This window comes from Scyliorhinus torazame, chromosome 13 (assembly GCF_047496885.1).
Source record: "Scyliorhinus torazame isolate Kashiwa2021f chromosome 13, sScyTor2.1, whole genome shotgun sequence".
NCBI classification, from domain to species: Eukaryota; Metazoa; Chordata; class Chondrichthyes; order Carcharhiniformes; family Scyliorhinidae; genus Scyliorhinus; species Scyliorhinus torazame.
In genome coordinates this window covers 63,845,252-63,865,030 of record NC_092719.1, presented here as the reverse complement: position 1 = coordinate 63,865,030, position 19,779 = coordinate 63,845,252, and positions in this window count along the sequence as shown.

Here is a 19,779-nt window from a genome sequence, read left to right as displayed (position 1 = left end):
TACGTGGATAATTGGAGCACATTCTGGGGAAGGTGGGACCTGTACAGACAGGACGGTTTGCACCTGAACCAGAGGGGCACCAATATCCTGGGAGGGAAATTTGCTGCGGCTCTTCGGAGGGTTTAAACTAATTTGTCAGTGGAATGGGAAAACGAGCTGTCGTCCAAAAGCCAGTGTTGAGAGTAGTGAGATACTGAGGAGGGTATCAAGGTCACAGGAGTGTACCGGCAGACAGAAAGGTGGGTTGAAGTGTGTCTACTTCAATGCAGGGAGCATCCGGAATAAGGTAGGTGAACTTGGAGCATGGATTGGTACTTGGGACTATGATGTTGTACGGAGACATGGTTAGAACAGGGACAGGAATAGTTGTTGGAAGTTCCGGGGTATAGCTGTTTCAGTAAGAGTAGGGAAGGTGGTAAAAGAGGTGGAGGAGTAGCACTGTTAATCAAGGATAGTTTAACGGCTGCAGAAAGGCAGTTCGAAGGGGATCTGCCTACTGATGTAATATGGGCCGAAGTTAGAAATAGGAAAGGAGCGGTCACGTTGTCAGGAGTTTTCTATAGGCCCCCAAATGGTAATAGAGATGTGGAGGAAGAAATTGCAAAACAGATTATGGATAGGTGTAGAGGTCTCAGGGTAGTTGTCATGGGTGACTTTAACTTTCCAAATATTGATTGGAACCTCTATAGGTCGAACAGTTTGGATGGGGCAGTTTTTGTACAGTTTGGGCAGGAGGGTTTCCTGACACAATATGTGGATAGGCCGACAAGAGGGGGGCCACATTGGCTATGGTACTGGGTAATGAACCGGGCCAAGTGTTAGATTAGTTTGTGGGAGAGCACTTTGGAGATAGTGACCACAATTCGGTGTCTTTCACTATTGCAATGGAGAGGGATAGGGCCATACGGTAGGGCAAGGTTTATAATTTGGTGGGGGGGGGGGGATTATGATGCAATTAGGCAAGAATTAGGAAGCATAAGATGGGAACAGAAACTGTCAGGGAAAGGCACAAATGAAAAGTGGAGCTTGTTCAAGGAACAAATACTGCGTGTCCTTGATAGGCATGTCCCTGTCAGGCAGGGAGGAAATGGCCGTGTGAGGGAACTATGGTTCACAAAAGAGGTTGAATGTCTTGTCAAGAGGAAAAAGGAAGCGTATGTAAGGTTGAGAAAACAAGGTTTAGTTGGGTTGCTTAAGGGATACAAGGTAGCAAGGAATGAGCTAAAAAAAAAAGGCTTAGGAGAGCTAGGAGGGGGCATGAAAAGTCCTTGGGGGGATCTGATCAAGGAAAACCCCAAGGCTTTTTACTCTTAAGTGAGAAATAAAAGAATGACCAGGGTGAGGTTAGGGCCAGTCAAAGACAGTAGTGGGAACTTGTGCATGGAATCAGAAGAAATAGGAGAGGCGTTGAATGAATACTTTTCTTCAGTGTTCACCAAGGAGAGGGGCCATGTTTTTTAGGATGAGAGTGTGATACAGGCGGGTAGGCTGGAGGAGGTAGATGTTCTGAGGAAGGATATATTAGCAATTTCGAAAAACCTTAGGGTTGACAAGTCCCCTGGGCCAGATGGGATATATCCAAGGATTCTTTGGGTGGCAAGGGATGAGATTGCAGAGCCTTTGGCTTGGGCAGCACGGTAACATTGTGGATAGCACAATTGCTTCACAGCTCCAGGGTTACAGGTTCGATTCCGGCTTGGGTCACTGTCTGTGCGGAGTCTGCACATCCTCCCCGTGTGTGCGTGGGTTTCCTCCGGGTGCTCCGGTTTCCTCCCACAGTCCAAAGATGTGCAGGTTAGGTGGATTAGCCATGATAAATTGCCCTTAGTGTCCAAAATTGCCCTTAGGGTTGGGTGGGTCACTGGGTTATGGGGATAGAGTGGAGGTGTGGACCTTGGGTAGGGTGCTCTTTCCAAGAGCCGGTGCAGACTCGATGGGCCGAATGGCCTCCTTCTGCACTGTAAATTCTATGATAATCTATGATAATCTTTGGGTCCTCACTGTCCACGGGGATAGTGCCAGAGGACTGGAGAGTGGCAAATGTTGTTCCTCTGTTCAAGAAAGGGAATATGAATGACCCTGATAATTATAGGCCGGTTAGTCTTACTTCGATGGTCGGTAAGTTAATGGAAAAGGTCCTGAAGGATAGGATTTATGACCATTTGGTTACCAGCGGTGTACCACAGGGATCAGTGCTGGATCCTCTGCTATTTTGATTTTTATCAATGACTTGGAGGAGGGAGCTGAAGGGTGCGTCAGTAAATTTGCTGATGACACCAAGATTGGTGGAGTAGTGGATAAGGTGGAGGGCTGTTGTAGGCTGCAAAGAGACATTGATAGGATGCAGAGCTGGGCCGAAAAATGGCAGATGGAGTTTAACCCTGATAAGTGTAAGGTGATTCATTTTGGTAGAAAAACTTTGAATGCGGATTACAGGGTCAACGGCAGGGTTCTGAGGGATGTGGAGGGACAGAGAGATCTTGGGGTTCATGTCCACAGATCTCTGAAGGTTGCCACTCAAGTGGATAGAGTTGTGAAGAAGGCCTATAATGTGTTCGTGTTTATTAACAGGGGGCTTGAGTTCAAGAGCCGCGGGGTTATGCTGCAACTGTACATGACCCTGGTGAGACCACATTTGGAGTATTGTGTGCAGTTCTGGTCACCTCACTATAGGAAGGACGTGGAAGCATTTGAAAGAGTGCAAAAGCGATTTACCAGAATGCTGCCTGGTTTGCTGGATAGGTCTTATGAGAAAAGGTTGAGGGAGCTAGGGCTTTTTTCTTTGGAGCAGAAGAGGATGAGAGGCGACTTAATGGAGGTTTATAAGATGATGAGGGGGATAGATAGAGTGGACGTTCAGAGACTATTTCCTCGGGTGGATGTAGCTGTTACAAGGGGGCATAACTATAAGGTTCAGGGTGGGAGATATGGGAGGGATGTCTGAGGTGCTCAGAGAGTGGTTAGGGTGTGGAGTCGGACACTTTAGGAACTTTCAAGTGGTTATTGGATAGGCACATGGAGCTCACCAGAATGACAGGGAGTGGGATAGCTTGATCTTGGTTTCGGACAATGCTCGGCACAACATCGAGGGCCGAAGGGCCTGTTCTGTGCTGTACTGTTCTATGTGCAGCCGCTGGCGAAAAGCGCAGGTGCCCTCTTACTCCACCTTCCTTGGAGGAGTCTTCAGACTTTGGGGGGAAGGGATATTATAGCCCCAGGTTGGACCAATTAGTCTCCCCTTGAATCTCGTTGAGTACGAGCTTCCCCGTTGAGGGGGCCCTATCAGCGGAGCAAGGGAGATTATATATAAAAGCTCGGCTTGAGTGAGAGCCGAGCATAGACTTCCTGACTGAGATCTGTGTACGTTGTGTAAATAGTTACTTATATAGTAAATAACCAGTTTCTTTATGCCTCTCGAATGGACTCCTCTGTGGTTACAATAAGAACACAGCTAAACATGAGGGGTCTCCCATTAAAAATGGAAATGAACACATGCACACACACACACACACACACACACACGTGACTACAGTTGAGATGTCTGTCAATGTTGCTCTTTAGGACTCACCCGAAATACAGATATGTGCACACCACTGTAATAGCCAAGGGAATGTAAATATCTAATAGGTTGATTTGCACTGCCTGGGAAAACGTGAGCATGTCCCTTACACTGATCGTAGAGCCAGAAATGTAGCCTAGGTATGTGCTTCTTAACCAGATATTTCCTCTAGAATTGGCCCACTATTTAATCTCTGGTAAATCACATGACCCCCACATCGCCCAAGTACCCCCCACATGATTGCCCATCTTTCCCAACAATACCTCACTCGCCCACTCGTCCACCCGCTCACTCGCCCGCCCACTCACTTGCCCATTCATCCACTCGCTCGCCCACTCACCTGCTCGCCCACTCATCCAACCACTCGCTCACTCACTAATTGAAAACATTAAGATCTTTTGTTGGTTATTTCCCTTTGGGTAATAGAGTAGCCTGCGGTAAAGCAGGTTATGGAAAGTATAGCCCGAATGAGCTTATTGCCATTCTGTAGCCCAACAATTCATTTTATTGACATTTCAGTCCTCCTGTGAAAATGATACCATGGCGTGTGAGAAAAAGCAGATTATGTGCTTCCAAAATCTGCCTGTACTGCTGCCAGGAAGAGCAATACGTGTCATTGGAGACAACAATACTGAACCCTTTTCATTCATCAAACATTCATTCATGTCTTAAGAAACTATTTATTACATCTCCGTTGTTGTGTGAATGAGACCCCAGACAGATGACATCAACTTCAAGTACCTCAGAATGCCTTGACAAGCAGTTCCAGTTCTCATGGACCTCAGGTAATAATAATACAGCTACTTCAAGATTAAGTGTGTGTTAGAAGATCAATAACTGACTTGCCTATTGTATATTGACTCCAACTGGTTGTAACATGTACATCTATGATATTTAAGCGCTGTAAGTCATTTCAATTCAGGACTTGGACTTTGTTGTTGGCAGAGCTGAAAATATAGCTCACTAAGAGCTGACAGAATAGCCTTAGGGAATGAGTGCAATGGCCAAAAATCCAAAGTCTTTCAGAGATTGAACTGATGGCTAGAATCTCACAGAAATGAAATAGAAGCCAGAAGAATATTTGATCTCCACTTAGCATCTATTTCATTCAATTATGCTTCTGAATTATTCATTTTCCTTTCCTCTCAAGTGTAGTGTTAACGTTAATTAGGCTGATCAAGAATTAGTGCATACCCGTTAAACAGCTCCTGCAAAAAGCACTAGATAGCCGTGATGACACCTATCTGATGCTCCTAAGGTATTGTTCGGCTCCACTAATCAATGGGCTTTCGCCAGCTAAGTTGCTGATTGCTGATGAATAGGCAACTGAGAACGACCTTGCCTTAAGAACCAGTGAACCATATGTTAGAGAGACAAGTGATCTCTCAAAAAAGGAGGCTGAAGGGATTCTACGATACATTCGCGAAAGGGCTCCAATCGATTTTCAGGAGATGTATAGCGATTGTCACTCATTTAAAAAATTTTTTTTAGAGAACCCAATTTAGCGTGGCCAATCCACCTACCATGCACATCTTTGAGTTGTGGGAGCGAACCCATGCAAACACGGGGAGAATGTGCAAACTTCACATGAACAGTGACCCAGAGGCGGGATCGACCCTGGGACCTCGGCGCCATGAGGCAGCAATGCTAACCACTACACCACCGTGCTACCCTGCGATTGTCACTCATGACCACTTTCGGAATGCCTTGGCACGCAAAAATCTCTTTGACATTCTTAATGACACATCTGCCCATGGAATTCGAGAGCTGTTCTATCTCCAGATAGTTAGAAAAGTCGTCTATGAACAAAAGGTATTCCTTTCCATTCAAGTGGAAGAGATCCATGCCAAGCTTCTATCTCACCCATCTGCATGGCTGTTTGCATTGAAATTTTTGACAGATTTTGCAGTTATCCACCATCATTTCAATGTCGTGGTTTATCCCTGGCCAATAATCTGCCTCCCTGGCTCTAAGCCTGCACTTTTCCATCCCCAAGTGCTCAAGTATCCTTCATTTAGCTTCATGAGGACCATTGGCCGTAGTAACTGTGGAACCACAATCCGTTAGGTCTGCAGCAAAAATCCATTCACATCACTTAACTCTGCTTGAACATCATAGAAACTTGAGCAGGATCCTTTGGGCCATCCTTCGTGGAGATATTTGCTCACTTTCTGCAGGACTGTGTCCTTGGCGGTTTCTTCTTTAATTATTTTTGAGTTGTTGTCAGAGACTGGCAGAGACTCAGTTACCAGGTTTTCATGGACCTGCACGTCCTCATCCAACTGGAGTGTTTCCTCTATGCCTGCAGCTCTGGATAGTGCATCAGCAACAATGAGATGCTGTCCCGGTGTATAAATCAGCTCGAAGTCATACTGTTGCAATTTCATGATCATTCGCTGAATCCTCGGGGGACATCTTGTTAATTTTTTTTTAATGACAGCCTGTGGTCAGTCTCCACTATGAACATTGGAAGACCATAAACATAATCATGGAACATCGTCAGCCCGTTAATCAACCCGAGGCATTCCTATTCAATTTGTGCATACCTGCGTTCTGTATCAGACATCGATCTGAATGCTGTAGAGGGTGCCATCTCCGCTACTCCACTACTGGGCCGATATCTGGGGTTTGAATATCTGTGTGTGTCTCTCTCCAGCTGGCACTGAAACTTCAGAGGCCAGGGGATGTCGCACTGGGACACTTCCACTGGAGAGAGCACTGATTCAAGCCTGCCGTTTATTCCTAACCGACAGCCTGAGACTTATATCACACAGATCTCCAGACCCCTACCAATACCCAGGTGATTCTCTCTCTTGCCGGTGGTGCAACACCCACCCGGTTCCTACTCCACTAGAGTAGCTTTCCCAAGAGAGAGAATAGGACACTGCTGTTTATTTCCTAACCAGCAGTCTGTCCTGAGTGAATCGCTCAAGATGACCCTCGATTCCTGAACCCGGAATTAAGGTGAGGAGTATTTTAACAATGACTTGATCAGAGATCGCTGGTGAAAGATTGAAGAATTTAAACGACTCCAATTATCATCAAATCAAGGTTTATTGCAAAACCCAGGTCAAAATCATCAACAGAAGAAACACAATAAAATCTTATGCTCTAATACAAACTAAGTCTATTCAAAAGTAATATAGCGGACACAACGAAAATTCTTATGATTACACAGTTTTTAGCAATAGCACAAGGCACAAAACAAGTTCCCTTCCCCAAAGCCTCAACCACTATTAAAGTCAAGGGAGTTTCGCAAGCTGCTGCAGGGTACTTATGGTCACAGGCTGCAGAGGTCAAGTCAGGGGTGCAGAGGTCGAGCCAAGAACGAAGAGAGCCCCAATCGAAAACACAGCCCCTTTTATATTGTTTTACCTGGCTTTGTCCTGTGATCGGCCAGCCCCTTTTGCATTGAAAAAGGTAAGATTTAAAGTTCCCGCTGGTCCCGCCCCCTTTGAGCCGGTCAGACCTGTCGAGATGGGAGTACCTCCCCTAGGTCCGCCTCCAGTCTGTTTTTTTGAGATAACGAGGTTGAGCTCCCTTGAAGATTTTCAAAGACTTCCATCTGCTCCGGAGATAGCTGCTATGTTGATGGGGTGTTGATTGGATTCTGCTCTGGTGGAGGCCAGGTCATTTACATTTGCATGGGGCTATGACCATCCCATTGTCCTGCTTGCAGGCAGGCCCCCTGTGTATTCCCGTGCCCCTTGGTCTGTGTTTTGATCTTATCTCGTTGTCTGGCTCCTTCTTCCTTGTAGCTCCTAGGGGGGGGTTTGTAAATACTTATGTCCCTACTCAGCTCAGCGGACCAGGCCTGCTGGGAAAACTGGTTACGTTCTCTTGGCTGAAAAGTCAGTTTACAGTCTCTGAGTTTTATTCTTGGGCAGTTCCAAAAAAGGCCGAATTGCCCGAAAACCTTACAGATGCCCCTTCGATACGTCCCTACCTGCTTGGACCGTATCGACACAGGTGAAGGGCAATTATTTCCTTTTGTGTGGACCGTAGGCCCCCCCCTCAACAACATGCGAAACTACAAGTCCCAAGACAGTTCCCTTAATCTAGGCTACCCCTGATTTCAATGAAAGGGAAAGACAAGACCATACTTAATTCAAACACACAGTAACATATACACATTTCACCGGAACCCCAAACGTAAGGGTCCCTGTACATATATCACAATCAAGTACACATTTCACCGGAACCCCAAACGTAAGGGTCCCTGTACATATATCACAATCAAGTAACTGAAACCCGCGAATCCATACAACTATTTACAATTGCATCTGTTTATTTCACCAAGGATCCTCCTTTCTTGGCTGCACTTCGCTTCTTCCCGTTGAGGGCTCTTCATTTATCCTCCATCGTCGATACCTGCAGCTGAGAGGTTTAGTCCAACTGAGGCGACAGCATAATGTACCCCCTGTACAACATTTCCTTTGTGGGGGCAAACACTAAACCATTCTCAGGCCCCCCCCTGGTGGTGATCGGACAGTTGTGAGGGTCGATCGGTTGGGCTGTGGGCAGGGGTCGCTTTACCTGAACCAGCAGTTCGGTAGCTTCTACAGTCATCCCTTCCCTGGGCGTTACACATCCCTCCCCACTGCGGTCAATTTATCCCGTTCCCTGGGTTCTGCCACCACCTTACAAAAGTGATTAATGCCCCTTGTGGACATGCCTTGGTAGATCCCCATGAACACAAATAAATGCCCTGGTCAGAAGCCCACCACTTATCCCAGCAAACGGTGATCCTACCCGGTGACCCCGTGATGGTCCGTTAGGTGTTGGTGTCCAGGCGTTCCCAGTCCGAGGACCGATCCCTCATGTCCAGCCTCAGCTTCCTGGGCCACCACCATCTCCCCAAAGGAACGTCCCCCTCACAGGTTAAACACACACCCACCTGCCCTCAGTCACCCTAACCCGGTCAGTCGAAGGACTCTTCTGTCTCGCCTCTGCGGAGTTCTCCCGGTCCCACCATCGCCAAGATCATCAAACTCCACATCGTTGGGTGCCCCACCTGTAAAAAACAAAACACATCCTTGCCTCTACAGCCCTACCTACCTTAAAGTGCATGGGTTCTATCCAGCGGCAGCAGCAGCTCCCGCTTTGAAGTTGCCGCAGCCTGTCTGTGATTCTGTGTCCACAGCCCGGCTCCCCAGGGTCCTAGTGCCTGCTGCTATCCGGCGGCAGCAGCAGCTCCCGCTTTGAAGTTGCCGCAGCCTGTCTGTGATTCTGTGTTTACAGCCCGGCTGCACCAGGGTCCTAGTGCCTGGTGCTTCATCATTTTACCATTGCACCAGGCGCTTCTGTGTTCCCACGATCCTAAATACTTCACACACAACTACACACTAATTAGAACTAACAGGGGGGGAAATGCTATATACAATGCCACCCGTCTCCGGGTGGCCAAATTAAAACTGTGCCCCACTAAACTGGGGCAGTTCACCTGTTTGGTCCAACGGCTCGGGCCAGACCGTCCCCTCCCGGGGGTTCGGGCTGCCCCTTGCCTCTCCTTCCCCAACAGGGTTCGGGGATCCCTCAGCGTTCCCTTCTACTCGGGCCCCCTTACTGCGGGACCGGGTTCTAGGGAGGTGTGATGGGGACCATCTTAGAGGGGGCTTGGAGACCCGATTGCTCCTTCGTCCCCTGACTGGTTCCCAAACCCAAGGTGATACCTCCACTTCCTCCGCCTCCTTAGCCTCTATACTAAGGCAGGCCACCTGACCCACAGGTAAGGGCTTGGGAATCGTTACTGTCCCTGGGCTGGGTGCTTGCAGCACTGTCGGTCTCTTTGGGACTGCCCCTTCGGGACAGCACCTTGTCACCGGTTGTGTGACCGTGGAGTCAGGGACCTCCCCCACCGTCGTTAATTCTACGGGGGGTTTCTCCACTACCACCCCCAGTCTTCCCCCCACCTTGCTCTTTCTTGTCCTTATGGGGTGGAACAATTTAAATTGACTGATGTAGCGTTCGCATGGGTCCCACCTTAAGGGATTTAAACTGCAAATAGCCCCTGAGGCAGCCTCCAGAATGGGACCCTGCACCTGGACCGGACCAGGGTCTGGGGCTCGAACTACCCCTGCGCTCCCTTTTTCCTGAGGCTGCTCCCTGGGTAGTCATACGGGTTCTTGTGGTGTGGGTGCGGGCAGGCCCTGGCCCGTTGCCATTGCCACCTGTCCTGAGCCTTGCAAAAGGGCTAAAATTTTACTTATCTCGATGGTTCCCGGGGCAGCTGCTCCTGCCGCCGGGGTCTGACTTTCTACTGCGGGAGCCCTCTCCTGCTTGCTAGGGTTTTTACATTCCCTCTTGAAATGCCCGGCCTTCCCACACCCGTAGCATACCGGTTTCTCGTCGGAGGTCCGGGTGCCCTCATGCTTCCACTCTCTCTTAGGGGCTGCTGGCGCGATTTCATGCACCCTACCCTTAAGGGGCTTGTCCTCACCCCTCTCCCCATTACGATATGCAAGGGTGAGTTTTCTAAGGACCTCTGCCTCATTAAGGTCCGGACTCTGCGGGTCGAACCAGTGTTCGGCCTTTGCCCTAACGTGAGGGAGACAGTTAGCTACGAGGGTCTTCAGCCAGTGGGCTGTTCTCTCATCTAAATTCTGCCTATCCGCGGGAGTCCCACACGCCTCCACATAGACAGTCCACAGCCTGTCTGCGAACATATTTGGCGATTCCCCTAGCTGCTGCTTGGTTTCCCCCACCCTCATGAAGGGGCTACCCAGATTCAAGCCCATCGCCTCCAGAACAGCAGTCTGTGCTGCCGCCCATGTGTCAGGTCTTCCCCCATTCCCAGAGGTCACTGTCCTGCATAGCTGTGCATCTAGGGCCATCAGGAGCATCCTTATTTGCTCCCCCTCGTCGCAGTCATTAATGCTGGCGGCCTGCTCCACCTCCATAAAATGAAGCGACGGATCCCCTTTTGGAGTTAGCCTGGGAACGTGGGCCACCATCCCCCTGAGCGCGGGTGCCCCATGAGGAATGATAATGTCGCCCTCAACCGGTCCCCTATTCGCCAGCCCCGCCGGGGGACCATACCTTCTTTGTCTGACAGGGCACATCCGCCCTACCTGGGGTTCCTGCTCCTCCTCCCCACTGTCCAGCTCTCTTGCCCCGTTGGGTAGCCCCCCTGTCCCCGGGCTAACTACCCATATAGGAGACGCCGCTATCTGGGGATACACCACTGACCCCCCTTGGACCTGCCCCTGACCGGGCGGTCCAAACCCTACCTGCTGACCCGGCCCCATCACCGGCATCCCAGGCAGCGGTCTGTCCCCATCCCATGGGGACCCACATACGAAACCAGGCGGACACGCCGCCAGCTGGGGGTACCCTGCCGACCCCCCTTGGACTTGCCCCTGAACGTGCAGTCCGATCCCCCCCTGCCGGCCCGGACACAATCCCGGTGCCTCAGGAGGCGGTCTATTCCCCTTGGCCTTTGGGGAATCATCCGCTGCGAGGAGCACCTTGCCCCTAGGGAACCCCCCTGGACCTACCAGGTGTATCTGTCCCCTGAACCTGGACAAGGTCTCCTCCAACTCCGTTATTCGTGCCTGGCACGGCCCATGGGCACAGTCCCCTACTTCCTCGCGAGCCACTCGGTACGCTGCCTGGATGTCCCGGAAATTCCCCTCCAGCTTCCTACACTGCTCTGTACTCCGAGCATAGAGTTCCTGGAGCCTCCGTTCCTTTTCTTTACCCTCCACTATCTGGCAGTGGAGATAGTCCTTCTCACACCGGTTAGACTCGCTTTCCTGTTTCATTTCTGCCATTTCTTCCCGCAGTCGTTCCGCTACACTCGCGCTGTCCTGTTTAATTTCTGCCAATTCCTCCCGCAGTCGTTCCGCTGCGCTAGCGCTGTCCCCTGCGCTGGCCCTCACTTCTCTCAACTCCTGCTCTAACTCTTCGACCCTATCCTCTGTCTTGACTACCTGCTCGGACAGGCAAACCAGCCAAACTGCCTTCTCCAAGTGCCTTTTGTGCGCCTTGCTTTCTGTCCATGCAGCCGCTGCCATTACCGGTTGCTCCGCATTGATTAATTCTGAAACCCAAGGTTTGGTGAGGTTGACCTTTTGCCACAAATACGAGGATATTCTCTCCTCCATTTTGCTTCGTTCCCTCACCCCCTCTGCCAAGTCACATACTCCAAACCACCGGGCTCCTGCCTGACTCGCCATTGTAGAGGGTGCCATCTCCGCTACTCCACTACTGGGCCGATATCTGGGGTTTGAATATCTGTGTGTGTCTCTCTCCAGCTGGCACTGAAACTTCAGAGGCCAGGGGATGTCGCACTGGGACACTTCCACTGGAGAGAGCACTGATTCAAGCCTGCCGTTTATTCCTAACCGACAGCCTGAGACTTATATCACACAGATCTCCAGACCCCTACCAATACCCAGGTGATTCTCTCTCTTGCCGGTGGTGCAACACCCACCCGGTTCCTACTCCACTAGAGTAGCTTTCCCAAGAGAGAGAATAGGACACTGCTGTTTATTTCCTAACCAGCAGTCTGTCCTGAGTGAATCGCTCAAGATGACCCTCGATTCCTGAACCCGGAATTAAGGTGAGGAGTATTTTAACAATGACTTGATCAGAGATCGCTGGTGAAAGATTGAAGAATTTAAAGGACTCCAATTATCATCAAATCAAGGTTTATTGCAAAACCCAGGTCAAAATCATCAACAGAAGAAACACAATAAAATCTTATGCTCTAATACAAACTAAGTCTATTCAAAAGTAATATAGCGGACACAACGAAAATTCTTATGATTACACAGTTTTTAGCAATAGCACAAGGCACAAAACAAGTTCCCTTCCCCAAAGCCTCAACCACTATTAAAGTCAAGGGAGTTTCGCAAGCTGCTGCAGGGTACTTATGGTCACAGGCTGCAGAGGTCAAGTCAGGGGTGCAGAGGTCGAGCCAAGAACGAAGAGAGCCCCAATCGAAAATACAGCCCCTTTTATATTGTTTTACCTGGCTTTGTCCTGTGATCGGCCAGCCCCTTTTGCATTGAAAAAGGTAAGATTTAAAGTTCCCGCTGGTCCCGCCCCCTTTGAGCCGGTCAGACCTGTCGAGATGGGAGTACCTCCCCTAGGTCCGCCTCCAGTCTGTTTTTTTGAGATAACGAGGTTGAGCTCCCTTGAAGATTTTCAAAGACTTCCATCTGCTCCGGAGATAGCTGCTATGTTGATGGGGTGTTGATTGGATTCTGCTCTGGTGGAGGCCAGGTCATTTACATTTGCATGGGGCTATGACCATCCCATTGTCCTGCTTGCAGGCAGGCCCCCTGTGTATTCCCGTGCCCCTTGGTCTGTGTTTTGATCTTATCTCGTTGTCTGGCTCCTTCTTCCTTGTAGCTCCTAGGGGGGGGTTTGTAAATACTTATGTCCCTACTCAGCTCAGCGGACCAGGCCTGCTGGGAAAACTGGTTACGTTCTCTTGGCTGAAAAGTCAGTTTACAGTCTCTGAGTTTTATTCTTGGGCAGTTCCAAAAAAGGCCGAATTGCCCGAAAACCTTACAATGCATATGCCACTGGAAGCCAGTTTCCTTCCAGATCTTGTTGGAGAAGACTGCTCCCAAACCATCCTTTGCTGCGTCCGTCGCGATTTCCGTATTTTTTGCTGCGTCAAAAAACGTCAGGACTGGCGCTGAGGTCAATGAAACTTGCAAAGCTTGCCATTCTTGTTCATAGCTGGTGGGCCACTAGAATGTTGTGTCTTTCTTTGTAGTTTCCCTGAGGTGTGCAGTCTTAGCTGCCAGATTGGGAATGAATTTGCCCACAGAATTTGAGCATTCTCAATCTGCCTTTTTTATCTGTGGGACGTGGCATCTGCGAGATTGCCCCTTATTTTGTCTGGATCAGGCTGAATGCCTTGTGCAGAGAGCATGTCTTCCAGGAAAATGATGCTGTTCAAACTGATTTGACATTTCGCCCTGTTCAACGTCAGACCGTTTTTCTTGATACCCTTCAGGACTCTGGGAAGCTCTCTATCATGTTCTTCCCGTGTTGATCCCCAAATTATTATGTCATCCACATAAACTCGTACTGCTGGAATTTTTTCAACTATGTGCTCCATGGCATGATGAAAAATGTCTGGAGCAGAAATTATGCCAAACGGCATTCTTAAAAAGCAATATCTTCCAAAGGGTGTATTAAACGTGGCCAATTTCGTGCTTTCTTTATCTGATTTAAGTTGACAGAAGCCTGTGACACATCTAATTTGCTGAAGCAAATTGCTCCTGCCATCTCGCATGTTATCTCCTCCCTTTTTAGTATAGGGTAATGTTCCCGTTTAATATTAAGATTCAAATCTTGCGGGTCCATGCAATTCGTAGGTCTCCAGTACACTTCATGACACAGACCATGGAGTTTACCCAGTCTGTGTGCTGTTTTATGTGCTTAATTACGCCTAAAGCTATCATTCTCTCCAGCTCAGCCTTTAACTTATCTGTTAATGGAGCTGGTATAGGTCTTGGTGCGTGAAATTCTGGCTTCGCGCTTTCCCTTAATTAGATCGTGTACGTGTAAGGTAAAGTACCAAATACTTGTAAAATCTCAGGGAAATCATTTAGTATGGAGACTCCTGAGGTATAAGAGCTTGTTGCAGAGCCGTCTGCACTGTAGATTGTTTGACTAACTGCATCTCCTCACACACTTCTACTTCAATCAAAGATTCTCATTCCGCCGCCACAACGGATAACTTCAACTTGTGAATTCTGTTTTTTACATCGACATCGAGCTCGCATGCTCCTAATGTCACAATTTCATTACCATTGTATTCTTTTAACAATACTGTTTTGTTGACTACTTTCGGTTCAATTTGCAGCTTTTTTACATCGGACAAATTGATGAGGTTGGCACTCGCTCCTGTGTCGGGTTTGACTGTTATAACTGTATCATTTGTCTTTAATGGCACTGTCCACTTATCCTTTTGATTGTTTGCCTTTAATTCATTTTTGCTACAAATTGGTACAAACGCATGACTTGAGTCTGCTTGTCTTCACTTGAAGTTATGGACGGGATTCTCTGAAAATGGGGCTATGTCCCCACGCCGGCAGAAAACCGGGGCCAATGACTCCGGCATCAATGGTCCCCCAAGGTGAGGAATTCTCACCTTTCTAGGGGGCTATGTTGCCGCCGGAGTCGTCCTGCCGCTCCAGCCAGCGCCAAAGCAAGTTCGCACATGCGCGGAACAGCCGGCGTGATCTCACAAATACGCAGACCGGCCGGCATATTTCCACGCATGCGCGGGGGTTCCCTTCTCTGCGCCGACCCCTGGGCAATATGGTGGAGCCCTACAGGGGCCTGGCGCGGAGGAAAGAAGGCCCCCACGGAACCAGCCCATCCGCAGATCGGTAGGCCCTGATCGTGGGCCAGGCCACCATGGGGTCTCCCCCTGGGGTCGGATCCCCCACCCCCCCACCCCCCGGATCCCCCCCGCACACTTACCTGCCAGGTCCCGACATGCATGAGGTGAGTAATTCACGCCGGCGAGACTTGCCAAAAATGGACGGCCACTCGGCCCATCGGGGTCCGGAGAATCACGGGGAGGGGGACCACTGTCAACGGCCCCTGACCGGCGTGGCGGGAATCCCGCCGGCTCCCGAAAAACGGTGCCGGAGAATAGGGCAGCCAGCATCGGGGCGGCAGGGGGGAATCGTGCCTCCCCCCCCGGTGATTCTCCGACCTGGCGCAGGGTCGGAGGATCCTGGCCTATGTCTACAAAAGAATGTGCCCTCAAGGCACACTTCATCAACTGTGTTGATACTTTTTGTTCTTTCAGGCCTTCTCCTGGAAAAAAACTGCTTGAGAACTTTGTCAAAGTCCTTGCTGTCGGCCTCACTTTCAAAGGCAAACGTGTAGAAAATTTCAATTGCTTGGGGACCTGCTACAGTGAGCAGCCTCTCAATATACTTCTCATCAGGCTGTGCCTGCAGACCAAGTGCTGCAACATAGAGTTTGAACTGTTGCTTAAACATCCTTCCATACTCATCTACATTCCTGGTAATCCGAAGCTGTTGAGGTGCCTTGACTCCTTCAATTCTGGGCTTGCAAGGTTAGTAGAAAAAAGATGTTTTCTTTCTTCTTCTTCAAAGTCATCTTTAACAGTTCGGAGTTTTCACGAGCGCAGCTGCTAGGCCTCCTCCCTCAGTGGGGGAGCTTATATTCCACGAGTCCCATGGGTAGATTAATTGGATCATCCCGGTGGGTCTCGTGAGGGGGACACACTGTGTACCGTTTTGATCTCCTTATTTAAGAAAAGATGTAAATCTATCTGCAGCAGTTCAGAGAAGGTCTACCAGACTATTATCCGGAATGGGTGTATTGTTTTATGAGGAACGTTTGCACAGGCTAGGGTTGTATCTACTGAAGTTTAGAAGAGAAAGCCATGACTTGATTGAAACATATAAGATCTTGAGGGGCCCTGACAGGGTGGATGTGGAGAAAATGGGCTGGATTCTTCCGCCCAGCCTGCCACAAGAATGCCATGGGCGAGCCGCGAACAATGGAGAAGTCCATTGACCTCGGGCGGGATTCTCCAGTCGCCGGGCAGACGCGGCGGAAGAATCCAGCCCATTTTCTCCACATCCACATCCTTCCTGAAATGGGGGTAGAAGCAGAGTCTTTGAATACTTTTAAGGCATTTATTTTTGGTAAGCAAGGGGATGATAGGTTTCTGGGGGCAGGTGGGATGCAGATTTAAGGTTACTATCAGATCAACCATGATCGTATTAAATGCTGGAGCAGGCTCGAGGGGCTGAATGGCATACACCAGCTCCTTGTACCTATGTTCACGTGAATTAATTAAGAGTGGGCCTCGAAATTGGAGACCAGCATTTCCGCCCAAAAATAAGTGGGATCCTTCTGAAAATATTTAAATTGGGATCCTCCGACGTTTAGATGATACTCTGCGATTTTGACGTTGCCCAGGACAAAACACTGGCAGGCCACCAATAAATCGGTTCACCACTATCACTATCTCAAGGGAAATTAGGGAGGAGCAATAAATGCTGATCCAGCCAGTGAATCCCACACCCATGAAAGAATATTTTTAAAAATCTAAAATGAGTTGCAATCAATGGCATGGGGCTTCTTTTGACGTACCAATGGGTGGCAATGCAATCCAGTTTGTTTTTCATTGGATCAAAAGAAACATTTAAATATTTTTCTGGCGATTTAAATGGAAGCGAGGTTAAGTGATAAAGACATTGGTTAGGCCACAGCTGGCATTGTGTTCAGTGCTATGCGTCTCATTATCAAACCCACAAAAATAGTGCGTTGAAGATCCACAAGAATGATAGCAAGAATGAAAGATCATCCTCAAAAAATGTGACTTTTCTTACTAGGGCAGAGTTTAATTGTAGGAAGGCGACTGGATTCCAAACTTACCGGTGGAATTCAACTAAAACATTTTGAAGGGCCAGTGTCTTCCACCCCGGCCGCTGGAAGGTGGCCACGAGCGGGACAAGGACCCTGTAAAGGTCCATTGACTTTGGGCGGGAATTTCCGGTGGCCGGAGAATCTCACCCCAAGTGACGTTTTGGGTGAGTTTGGCGTGATATTTCCCACCGGCTTTTTGGGTGAGAACCATACCTGTATTCAGTTGTTTGGGGCCTTGGGGAGTTTCTCCCTGGTATAGCCCACTTTGAAATTTTTCCAACAGTGGAGACCCGAACTCGCCAGCCAGACTGGCTCCTCAAAGATCAGGCTGCCATTTTGAAAGAGTGCCCCGATCTTTAGGTGAGTTGAGGGTCCCCCATACCCCCCACCATCAGACAATGTCACTCTCCCGCACACATGGGCATTTCCTCTCCCCCTCACGTAAGGACAACCACTATTGGGTCGCTGAGGGTCCCACTTTTTCAGGCCTCCTCTCCCCTCCCTTACGGCCCCTCCTTTCAGGACCCCCATTCTTCATTCCCCCAAACCTTATGAGGACCCTTCTTACCCGCCCTTCACCACTAACCCTTCATACTCCCCTCATTCCCCCTTTTATGGGCATGGACCCTCAGGGCTCGACCCTTGGCAGTGTCATGCTGGCACTATGATGCCAGTATGCTGGCAGTGCCCCTGCCAGCCTGATAATGCCACCTCGGCATCCTGCCTGTGCCACGGTGGTACTGCCAAGGTGCCAGGCTAGCAGTGCCAAGGTGCTTAGGTGCAAGCAGATGTGCCAAGGTGCTACCCTGCCCTGTCCCTGACCATGCAGGGATCTCTAATGGTCGAGGAGATCCCCAGGTGCCATTAAACCTGGGGTCCACATTTGTGTGGACCAGTGGTAAACGTCACCCTGGCGAGGTCCCCAAGGAGAGGCCGTAAGGTCTTGAGTGCTGGGAGAATCCAACAAAAGCATGTTTATGTGAGCCAGCGATGGCAAGATCATGATTGCGATGTCACACAAGGTTTGATTGAACCCTGCGAGATGTCTGGAGCGTCGCGAATTTTGCGAGAGACCTCTCACAAGATTCAACAACCTCGCCCAGGCCCCAAGCCGGGCGTGACATAGCCGTATAATCATGCCCTATGATGGGTCGTGAGTGGCAAAACATTGAAAGATTGTTTGCATTGGTTGGTGAATTAGTTACAAGGCGATTGGACAATAACTTGTATTTTTCGTGTATCTTCAATGTCAGGAAGAGAAAGGAAAGGAGAGGAGGCGACACTATCATAGACATGATAATAAGTAGCCTTGGTGGTAAATGTAATTAGGTTTTCAAGCTCATGATCAAAGAATTTGTGACATGTTACCAAAGTTTGACATGTTCTGGTTCTGTGCGAGCAAGTGACTGGGAAGGAGAATGGAGTCAGCGACTAAAGAGCAGAACTTGTGGCGGGAGCCTTAAATGGTGGTTTTAGGCATCCTGACATAACATACATCTCACCCATGAGTTCATGCCAGGCAGAAATAATTCAAAATACATCAAGACCTTAATGTGATTGCAAATATCTATTTTTAAATTGCAGTTATGGTAATAAACCCGTTTTTTTTCAGGGTGTGAGTGAACCAGATAGGTTTTTATAGCAGTTAATTCATGGTCATCATCAGAAATTTAATTCTAGATTTTTATGAATTCAAATTTCACCACTTGCCCAGGTGGGATTCAAACCCAGAACCCCCAGCGCACTATCCTGGGTTGACTGGCATGGTGGCACAGTGGTTAGCACTGCTGTCTCACAGCTCCAGGGTCCCGGGTTCAAATCCGGCCTCGGGTGACTGTCTGCGTGGAGTTTGCACTTTCTCCTTGTGTCTGCGTGGATTTCCTCCGGGTGCTCCGGTTTCTTCCCACAGTCCAAAAATGTGGAGGTTAGGTAGATTAGCCATGCTAAATTGCCCCTTGGTGTGCAAAAGGTTAAGTAGGCTAAAGTACTGGGTTATGGGGATAGGGTAGAGGCGTGGGCTAAAGTAGGGTGCTCTTGCCAAGGGCCGGTGAAGACTCAATGGGCTAAATGGCCTCCTTCTGCACTATAAATTCTATGACCTATGACCACTCTGTCACCACCTCTCCTTATTATATGGTCGATTATTTTAACCCAGGAGGGAAAAACAGTTCGGAACAATATTCTTATTTCCCTGTCTTTGTTTTGCTGCTTTTTTTCCCTTCTGGAAAGTTGTTTTGTTTCTGATTTCTGCTGGATTTCTAAGAGTCACATTCACAAGGAGCCTAACTATATGAAAGTCCATATTGCAGATGCAGTGACATCATTATTGTCCTAGCTCCAATTGTGTCCGAATAAGATGCATACTCTGATGAAACTGTGGTGTTATCTCGATTAGCACAGGTGGAGAGAGAGAGGCAATGGGGCTAAGTGGACAGAACCTAATGGTGGTTGGGGGGGGGGGGGGGGGGGGGGGGGGGAGGCTGGAATTGTTCATTTGTTCAGATCAGTTCAAACAGGAGCTCTTGCTATCGCCCCGCAGGTGAAAATATCACCCAATGTGTCACTAAGCCATGCAGGCCGAAAGGGCGGCAAGTACAATTCCTGCTCTGTGCTGAGATGACTGAAACAGATAGAACAGAAGTTGGATCTCAGCCCTGGGCTAAAGACGACAAAGAAAAATTACTCAGGAAGCTCTTTCCAGCTGGGGAGTGAATACCAGGTAGGGACAGGATCAAACTTGATTCCATGACCTCAGTGACCTCTTGTCATTGAACAGCCTGACAGCATTTGCTCCGAACAAGCACTTGAGCAAGATAAAATCTAATATTATGTGGCAA